Source organism: Gavialis gangeticus, unplaced genomic scaffold, assembly GCF_001723915.1.
Source record: "Gavialis gangeticus isolate Ggan-Ray unplaced genomic scaffold, GavGan_comp1, whole genome shotgun sequence".
Classification (NCBI taxonomy): Eukaryota; Metazoa; Chordata; order Crocodylia; family Gavialidae; genus Gavialis; species Gavialis gangeticus.
The window spans coordinates 83,897,951-83,908,266 of NW_017728992.1; the positions used below are offsets into that span (position 1 = coordinate 83,897,951).

The window sequence follows — 10,316 nt, forward strand, 5'->3', positions numbered from 1 at the left end:
GTGACCTTCCCTCCCTTTCCCCTCCTCCACTGGTGCTGACAGCTGATGCTGGTGGGGTAGGAGGGGCTGAGCTGGGGGCTGAGCTGGCCCCCGCAGTTGTGTTGGATTGAGTCTGGGATGGCCGGGGCCAGGGTGGGAGTCTCTGGCCCCCCTTGTCACCACTGAAAGCTGACTGCTGGTAGGGGCTGAGGCGAGGGTCCCCACTATCCAATCACAGCTGCTCAGCTGGGCTTGGCATTCTTCAGCAACCTGCTGGGAGACATGCAGTAGAGCATCCAGTCTTCTGGCCTTGGCGAGTGCAGGCAGGCTGCAGGCCACCCCCACAAAAGGGCAAATGTCTGTTCTGTTCACTCCTGAACAAACATATGGTGCTTACAGTCAAGCATAAAATGTAGACTGCTTTTGCTTTGGGCTTTTGAACATCTGTATTAGTCACAAAATCTTCTTGTAATCCCAAGTCATCTTTACACATACTTCCAGGTGGAGGAGGGATGCTTTATTTAGAGCAGCTCTCAGGAATTGTTCTAATTAAAGCACTCACAGCATCTCATGCATTTAGCATCCTGCTCTTCCAAATGGCAGTGGTGGCACTTTTGACAAGCTTTAGTTATAGCACCCCCACCACCATTTTGAAGTATGGGGACACTGAATACACATGACAATGCAGCAGGCGTACTAATTAGCATGCACTGGAGCAGACATCAGGCATGTATGTGTACGTGCCTCCAGAGCTTCCAAGGAGCATGGCATACCAGGAGGCAGTCTGTGTGAGGCCAGCAAGAACTTCCTGGTGTGGTAGGACAGAAAGAAAGCTAGGGACAAAGGCATTAGTGAGACTGTCACCTCTTTGATGTAAATAGCTATTTATATAAAGTTCCAGTACATAATAAGGAGTTATTTGTATACCACAAGCTTCACCAAGATGCTATACAGAGTGATGATTATATGTCTGGCTGTTCAGAAACAGAAGTCTGTCCTAAATTCTGTCCCTGGGTAGATTTGGGGTTTTAAGATTTGACACTTGAGACTCATTTATGTTTCAAAACAGAACACAAAGCTGAAATACTAAAAGTTTCTGTGAAATAGGAAATCCAATATAATTAAATTTGGAACCAAGTAAATATTTATCTTATAAATATAGTCCTATGCTATGAAACCTTAAATATAATGTTAAAGGTCTAAATTAAATGCTCAGGTCAGAACAAAGCCTTTTAATTTTATTGAAACAAACAAAAACAGATGTTGACATTAACTCCATTTACACTTTCTCTCTCTGGCAATATTCTGAAAAACATTCAATTTTGATAAAACTTAATGTTCCAAAGGCAAACTTGATCAAAAAAACAAATGGGTCACTGTAATAGGGGGTCTTCTTGGGGCTGATTGCCCTGTGGCCTGCCCACCTGTTTCTGGGCTAACCACCCAGTTTTTCACCCGCCATGCCTTGATGATAAGTAATTAATTAAATAATTGTTAATTAAATGGGAAGCTGCCCATTCCTTGCCCCAATGCCATGGGGTGCTATCTGCGGCTCCGTACCTCCCATACACTGCTGCCCATGCCTTGCAGATGGGATCCAGATGTTATCATCACACCAGCCCCATACTAGGCTCCAGAATCTTCCTGGCAGGACCTTCCTTTGACCCTCAGGCAGTCTATGGTGGCTTCATTCAGGCTGCTGAGCTCCTAGTAGCTGGCTCCTCTTTCAGCCACACACAAGCCTTGGCCTCACCTCCAAGGCCAGGCAGGGTCCCAGGCCCACAGCTCTGGGTGCCCCTCGCAGTGGGCACCTAGCCCTTTTGACCTTCTTGGTCCTGGCCCCAGCATGGGCCAGTTGAGGGGGCACGCTACCTCTGGCCTCACTAGCCTCACACTGTCTTTGGGTTCCCCTTCCTAGATGTGGGGAGATGGGGTGACTCACACCATGACTGGTGCTCCAGGGTCTCACAGGGGACTCTCACTCCCCCCCGGACCAGCAGGTCATAGTGATACCCTGAGATCTTACACTATGTCCCCCTCTACAGAGGGCTCCACAATGCCCCCTCAACTTGGGGTCTCGGGGCTTCCCTCTTTGGGTGGGCTCAGGTGACCATAGCCGTGCCTGGCCCCCTCTACCTCTGGCGTCACCTGACGCACCTGAACGTGGAAGTTGGGGTTAAGGTGCCCCGATCCACCTTTCACCAGAGTGGTAACTGGCCTGGCATTTCCTGGGGGCTCCCACAACACTGAGAGCCCCATCAGGCCACCCACTCCCAGCAGGATGCAGTTTTAGGTCATGCCCAGGACCAGGAGCCTCCTGACCAATCCTGTACCTCCTGTCCTTCCCTCCAGTTGACATCTGCAGCTAGGCAATTTTGTTGCCTAGTCTCCCAGCAGCAAAATGCCTGGTATATATGGGCAGCCCTGGATCTAAAATGGCTGCCCTAAGCAGCAGCTTCTGGCTTCAGGCCCTTAAAGTGGCAGACACAAACAGTGTCCTGCCACAGGTCACATGTAGACACAATGATGCACAGTGGTATATTTAGCATCCATACGTGGAGTGTTATTCAGACACTAATGAATAGGGTGACCATACAACCTGGTTTGGACAGGACAGCCCCAGATTTGACCAAGCAGCTGTGGTGGACCAGAGTCCCAGGTTGGAGTCTGGCAGGGAGACAGAAGAGTATGGTGCACCAGGTGAGTGGGCAGGCACCACTGCTGCTGTGCAGGAGCAAGGCAGGAGGACATGCCTGCCTGCTGGTGTATCACATCACTCTGCTTCCCCAGTAGACTCCAGCCCAGGACTTTTGACCAAGTGGCCGGGACCAGCCTATGGAATTTGGGAATGTCCTCACCAAACTAGAATATACGGTCACCTGTAACAAGTGGGCATCCTGGGGCTGGTCTAAATGTAGGCCCACCCACTTGCTTCAGGGCAAACTGCCCACCTACTTTGCCCACCACACCTTACATGATACAACTGAATGATGACAATCAGGTAGGAAGCTACCCTTTTACTTGACCTGATGCCAAGGGCTTATATATATGGCTCTGACCTCCCCTATACTGTGTCCCATGGCATCCATATTATTGCAGTGCCTCACACTGTGACCCACGCTCCAGAGTCTCACATGGGACTCTTATTCCCCACTGGAGCTCACAGTCACTATGCCCTAACACTGGGCTCTCCTTCAGTCCATTGCTCAGGGCTCCAAGCTCCCTTCCCTGTCCTACGCTGGGCTTCATCCTCTGCCTCACACTGGGCTACAACCCCTTTATCCCTTCACCCCAGGAGCTCCTCACAGGCTCAGGGCCCCACCCACCTGGAGCCACACACTCAGCAGCCTCAGAGATCTCAGTGAGTCTTGGCACAGTCTCTGGCCACTTCACCTGGCCAGGACCCCACCTCAGAGCTCACAGTAAGCCTGGGTTCTTGCTTTCTTTTTCAGGGTGCACTCCCTAGCCTTTTCCCTCCACAGGGTCACCCACAAGGCAGTGGTGGCTGAGGATTTCTGGCAACCCATACTTGCCCTTCAATGGGGAGGCCCCAGGTGTGGCATTCCTGGAAACTGCCCTGCCATCAGCAATCCCACCACACCAACAAGTCCCAGCAGGATGTAGTTTTAGGTCATGCCCCAGGACCAGGAGCCTCCAGCCATCCCCATAGCTCCTGCCCTTACTTCCAAGATGTCACAAGCAGCAGCTCCAGCCAGGTGGTGTTCTCCCAGATGCTAGCAGGAGGCTGCTGGCTTTGCTGTTCAGGGCCCTTCTCTTACAGTGAATATCTGGGCCCTGTTCCCAATCAGGTAATTAGGCCTGACTGGGAGAATAACCAACTTCAGGCTGCCTTGCTGCTTCCCATGCCCCTGGGAGTAACAGAGTACACTCTGAGCTCTGTTACATCATCCTACTAATGAAGTACTCCTTGCTAACACTCTGCCATACAGCAGAGTAATAGTTATCCCCAATTTTTCAAGTGGAGAAGTTGAGGCAAAGCATTTAAGTTAATTTCCAATGTCTGAAGTAATCTTGAGAGGTAAGATAAGAAACCAGAAATTAGGGGTTCCAGTCTTAAATTCTGATTCAGATCCCTTCTTTTAGAGTTGTTGTTCAAAATATTTTTTCTTTGTTTTTAATTTCAACAATTTGTTCAGGCATGGAAAGGTCCTGTTTCCTTATTCCTCCACAATGAACTCTATAGATTGCTGCACTTTGGATCTCTGTGGAAGAGTCTACTTCCCATGATTATTTCATGTGTGCTGCATCATATATCTCATGTATCATGTAGCTTTCTTAGGGCACATACAGACATTCAAAAAGCTGGGGGAGGAATTGATCTAAGTCATCCAGTTTTCTGTAAGTGGCCTACTTTAGGGAGTGAAACATATATACATTTGTCTTTTGGGGAGGTGGACATGCAGGCAGCCTGCACTGGCTGAGGCACACAAGTAGGGGGGGAAACTCTTCATGCCTCTTGGTATTCCCTGCTGACACCCTGGGCTGCCATAGAATGCTGAGCACAGCCAAACACACAGGCCACTCCTGCTTGGCTGCTTAGCATGGGCAAACATGCACCCAAGCCCTACCATATCACCCAAGATCCTCCCCCTTGCCTTGCCCTGTGGTTTTAAGAAGAGCCCCAGAGTGAATGCTCTCCCTCATGAATTGCATATGCATCCATGTCCTGACCTGTCTGTGCCACAACCACTTTATCCATCTCATGAACCTGCAGGAGGTGGTCACCAGCTTCTGCTGCATGGGCTTTTCCAACTGTGTGGGTACCATGGGTGGCACCCACACCCCCATCCTCTGCCCCCCGCCCCAAGGCACCCAAGCACTCATAAACCATAAGGGCTACTTCTCCATCATCCTGCAGGACATTATTTACTACCAGGGCCACAACATATTTGTTGTCTGGGTGGGCAGCATCCATGATAACCATATCTTCTGCAACTCCCTGCTCCACCACACAGAGGATGGAAAGTGAGTGGTAGTCTTCAGGAGTCCCCAGTTACATTATCAGCACTGTCATCTTCTCTCCCATCATTACTGGGGGCCCAGCTTACCCCTACCTGCCCTGGCTTATGAAATCCTACATGAGGCAGCTGGACAACCAAAAGGAGCACTTCAACTATTTCCTGAACAGGTGCTGCATACCTGTGGAGTGTACCTTTAGCCATCTCAAGGTGTGTTTAGTTGGTTCACAGCCTATGCCTTGAGATGAAGGAGGAAAATGTGCCACACCTCATCATGGCTGCATACATCCTCCACAAAAATTGTGAGATCATTAGAAGATATCATTGAAGAGATATGCCTCAGTTGACAATGTTGCAGTTGCCAGACTTTTCTTGTGTTTAATAAATAGAAGCTGTTGAACATGACCTGTGTCATAACTTAGTCCCTCTTTCCATTGACATAAAGCAACAAACTTTTGGAGGCATTCAGGAGCAGGGGAGGTTTGTGAAAGAGGTAAAGTAACCTGGAGGGGCAATCATGACAGGGAATGGAGGAGTTTGGGCTGGAGTCCCAAGGGTGATGGACCAGGGTGGGAGCTCAGAGACTTCCCCTGGAGCCCCTCCCTGTCACTTTCTGTCAGCCAGCTCAGCCACTGTCAGGACCAGTGTAGTGGGGAATTTCAGTGCCAGCACCAGGTGATGCAGACATGGTCTGGCTGGCTGGGATGGGGTCTCTGGGGTTGCAAGACTTAGGCTCAAAACCCTTCCAACAGTCCCCCTCTCCCTGCCCCTGTCAGTTTGACAGCGGAGCCAGCTGCTGAAACTGACCATGAGTGCTGTGGTGCTGCGGGGCTGGCAAAGCTGGGCTGGTTGGGTGTGGCTAATAAAGGCCCTTCACCAGCCATCAAGGCCAGTTATGATGCATGGAGAGTGTGCCAAGCTGTGGCAGCTACATGACAGTGGGCATTCATCCAGGGGCTGTCAGTGGGGTTTCAAACCCCCTGCCTGAGTCTGGCACCCACAGAAACCTCAGGTTGGGAAGCCAGCCCATGTCCATGCCACCTAGTGCCCCAGCCCACAATGCCTTCCTTGCCAATTTCAGTGCCCAGCCTGGCCAGGTGCTGTACTAGCATTATGGTTGACATCTGAGCCCTTCCCTTCTCCTACCTCTCTCATGGAAAATAAATGTCCCCAGTTACCCATGGCAATGGAGAAGGTCCCTAGTGGCCACAGCCATGGGCTCTGGGTGTGCTGAAGCCCCATGATGGCCAGCTGGGGACATCTGAAGTCCTGGATGGCTTACAATGCAAGTGGAAGTGTGCCCTGTTGCCTGGCCTCCATCATCACATGGAGACACAAGCCCAGATGCAAAGGAGCTGGTCTTCTGTCTGGTTTTGACAGTTGTGTAAATTTCAGTGTTTTGTGTAAAGCAATGACATTTACAGCACTATTGCTAACTTTGGTCTTCAGCCTGAGTCTCACAGCACATACAAGCATTGTACCAAAACCCCTAGCAACCTCCACACCCTACTCCCTCAATCATGTCCCCATCCTGGTCCCAGACAATGCCCTCCATACCCCAGCTCCTGAAAGTGAAGTAACCCCTACTCCCCATCCACTCCTGGTATATTCAAAGCAGAAAAATGGTGCTGGAAAGCCAAAGGCAGTACAATGCAAGACTCTTCTTAAGCAGCCAGAGTGTGGAGAACCTTCCGTTGAGTCAGGTGTTAGGTCACAGGTTCAGCATTATGTCATTAATTGTGGTGATTGTAAACTCATCTGCACATGTTAGCTCATACTGGAGCCACAGGTAGCACATGAGACAGACTCTCACAATGAATGGCAACCTGAGCTTCCCCTGCATGTCTTCAAAAGAGATGGATCCTGAGGTTCCAAACACCTCCCAGAGGTGTAGCAGGAGCAAGGCATACTGGCTGGCATTCCACCAGGAATACAGACAGTTCTTGATTTACAAAGTTTTGACTTACAACGTTTCACACTTGCAGTGTTTATAAATTGACACCCTGTTTCAACTTCCTGATGTCAGTTTTGACTTTACAATACTTGATACAATGTGATGCCAGCAAACAAGTAGATGTGTCACCCATCTCTCTGGAGAACATCTGTCCAAACTTCCTTGGACACTTTAAGCTGACAAGACTCCAGAAAAACCTGCAGCCAAGTTGACTGGATTTTTTGAAGGGTTCTTGGCTGGAGTCTTCTCAGGCAAGAGCCCTTCAAAAAGTCCAGCAAAGACACCTCAAAAAAGTCCTTCCAAATCAATATGATTGCTATTTATAATATAAATACATTCATGTAGCTATATTACTCATATATAATTGATTCAGTACAACATTCTGGGTTATTTTTGGTGACAATAGGATATTGGGCCTTGCTTCAGGAAAAATCCCCCATTTATAACATTGTTTCCTATGGGAAAATCAGTTCTGAGTTACAATGTTTCAACTTAAGATGTAGTTTTCAGGATCCAATTGTGTCATAAGTCCAAGTACTTCCTGTAGTGACAAAGCTCATCCATTTGGGCCCAGCTGACTTTCACCAGTGAAAACGAAGCACAGTGCCTGCACAGACACAGAACTGAAATGCTTCTCCTGTAAAGCAAGGATTACAGGGGAGTGGGGGTATGTGACTGGTCTGCCCAGTGCTGAAAGAAAGAAACCACTCAAGCAATTAGCAGCCTGGGGCCCCGTGCTTTGAGCAGTCTGAGCAGGGTGATTCATTGTTCTCCCACACTCCTCCATCCATGCACCTAGCACCCCACTTCTGGGCTTCTTGGATACAATAGCCTGACAGAGTTCTGTGACTTTGGGATGGCCTATAGTGGGACTGGGGCGACAGGGAGGAATGGGGGAAAGGCCAGTGTCCCAGCATGCCTCAAAGGTGGGCACCACCCGCTGGAGTACAACATGCCCAAACTCCAGCAAGAGGTGTGCCTGCACCAGGAGGCCAAAAAGCCACAGGGCATCATCTGAGCTGGTCCTGGCAAGTCAGTTGCAAAAGCTCTTAAGGACAGCCATCTTTGCTTGACCCAACAGAAAGTTGGCCAGGCAGATGGCAACCCTCTTGGCCTCCCGATACTTATAGGAGCACATGTAGGTGTTCTCCAAAAGGATCCTGCCCAGCACCTGTAGTGGCAGTTCACAGGTGACAAAGAGTGTCCGCAGGTGGGTACAGTCAAGGAAGGTGTTAAAGAGCTCTCTTCAATGCCCCCAGGGCAGAAGGGGCAGGCTGTTGAGGCGGCTCGGTCAAAGTAGGTCACAAATGTGCTAGTGGCTAGGATGCCATGCAGCAGCTGCTACTGCAGGTTGCCAGTCTTCTTGATAGTTCACAGCTTATACAGTGTGTGCCAAGCCAGGTGGGTCAGTGGAGAATCTGGCGGTCCCAGAAGCTGTTGCCACGGTGTATCAGGGAGGCCTGCCAGCACCTGGGACGTGATCCACTTAGGCTTACAGCCTTCTACAGGGTAGGGAAGCAAAGGGGCAACCCATGTCACTGTCAGGAGGCATAGACAGCATGAGCAGAGTGCCAGGCCTGCTGCTCAGGTCACTGACCACAGCTGGGGAAGGCCTCGCTCAGGGCATCCATGGTGAGGGGGACCTGGCATGCCCAGAGATGGTCATCCAGGGTGGCTGCTGCCTCCAGTGGGGAGGGCAGTTTGGATTTCAGGAAGGAGACAGCTCACACTGCAGATGGAGCACATGCCCATCCGGGCCATCAGGGCCTTGGGCAAGAGCCAAGCCAACCAAGTGGGGTCAAGGAGATGGCCCAGGCAGAGGACGCATGCCCAGATGAGGGTGGCTGTGAGGTTGGTGGAGCCTAGGCTTGGTACAGGGTGCCATAGGGCTGGGTTGTGCACCAGGGGCTCCCTTAGCTGCTGCAGGAACTGTAGGCACTGGGTCTTGGATTGGAGGTGGAAGGTGGCCTGCCAGGCTTGCACCATGCTGTGGTAGAAGACCAGAAGCACCACCCAGTTCAGGAGTATGAGGTCCGGCAGGAAGAGCTCGCAGTTGAAGCCAAGTGTCCCCACCCTCTGCAGGAACTGGTACAGCATTTCTTGCCATGGCAGGTACCTCAGCATAGAGTAGTTGCTGAAGGGCTTGCAGATGGAAGGTGGCCACCTTGTTCACCAGGTTGTCCAGCCTCTGGCCCCACTCAACAACAGGTAGGTAAAGGGTGGCTTGTGAGAGCCAGTGGTGCCCATCCCAGAAAAAATCTACCAGGAGGCGCTGGACTCTCTCGAGTAGGTCCAGCAGCAAGTTGAGTATGGTGCACTAGTGCCACAGGGTTGCTGCCACCAGGCTGCTTGTGATGAGGACCCATCCATGGTAGGAAAGGTTGGGTAGGCGCCAGCACCACCATTGCAGGTGGGCCTCCACCCCCTTGTCAAGGCTATTGCAGTTGCACACCATGAAGGTTGGTGGCCCCAGGAACACCCCCAGGACCTTCATGACCTCACAGCATGAGGTGAGACCCCCCAGACAATCTGGGGGGTTGTGCTGGTCCATGTGCTGAGCAGCAGGGTATCACTCTTGGCCCAGTTGATATGGGCTGAAGAGGCACGCTCGGAACTGGCAGTCCATCAAAGCCCACTCATCTTCCTGGGTGCTGAGGAACATGGTCACATCGTCTACATACACCAAGAGCTGGAGCAGAAGGCCAGTGGATGGGTCCATGGCCATTGGCAGGGCCACACCACTCAGGCAGCGCCACAGCATGTGCAGCAGTTGCTCGATGGCCAGGACGTAGAGCATGCCTAACAGGGGGGAACCCTGAGAAATGCCCCTGTATGTGAGAAATGGGGCACAGAGCACGTCATTCACCTTGAGCAGGCTGAAGGTGTCTTCCTACAAGATGTGGAGGGCCCCAGCAAAGAGGGGTCCAAAGCCAAAGGCCTCCAGAGTCTAGAAGAGGTAGGCATGGCTCACCCAATCTAACGCCTTCTCCTCATCTAGAGAGATGAGGCTGATGTCCAGGCTGAAGAGTTCACTGGCTGTGAGTAGGTTGCACAGCAGGAACAGGTTATTTTGGATTGTCCTGCCCAGCATGCAGTAGCTCTGCTCAGGCCCAGTGACAGAGGCCATGGTGGTGCAGAAATGGGTCACCAGCACTTTGGCCAGAATCTTGTAGTCAGTGCACAGCTGGGAGACCAGCCACCAGTTCTCAGTGCAGCTAAGGTCTCCCTTCTTGGGCAGCAGCATGAGCACTGCTTAGTGGCAGCTGATTGGTACCACCTTGTCAGCGGAGTTCTCCTGGAAAACACAGAAGGCAGAGGTCAAGGAGAAGCCAGAAGGTACTGTAGAACTCAGCAGGTAATCTGTTGAAGCCTGGGGCTTTGCCAGAGGTGAAGACAGCTGCAAC

General features: G+C 51.2%; 1 long non-coding RNA gene across 1 annotated transcript in view; it reads left to right on the top strand.

The window, feature by feature from the left end:
• Positions 1-8,072: 8,072 nt before the first annotated feature.
• LOC109299573 overlaps positions 8,073-10,316 on the top strand; it is an 8,166-nt gene continuing 5,922 nt past the window's right edge. The window contains exons 1-2 of the long non-coding RNA XR_002097917.1: positions 8,073-8,085; positions 10,242-10,248. This is a non-coding gene — a long non-coding RNA (uncharacterized LOC109299573). The remainder of the gene's footprint in view (positions 8,086-10,241; positions 10,249-10,316) is intronic.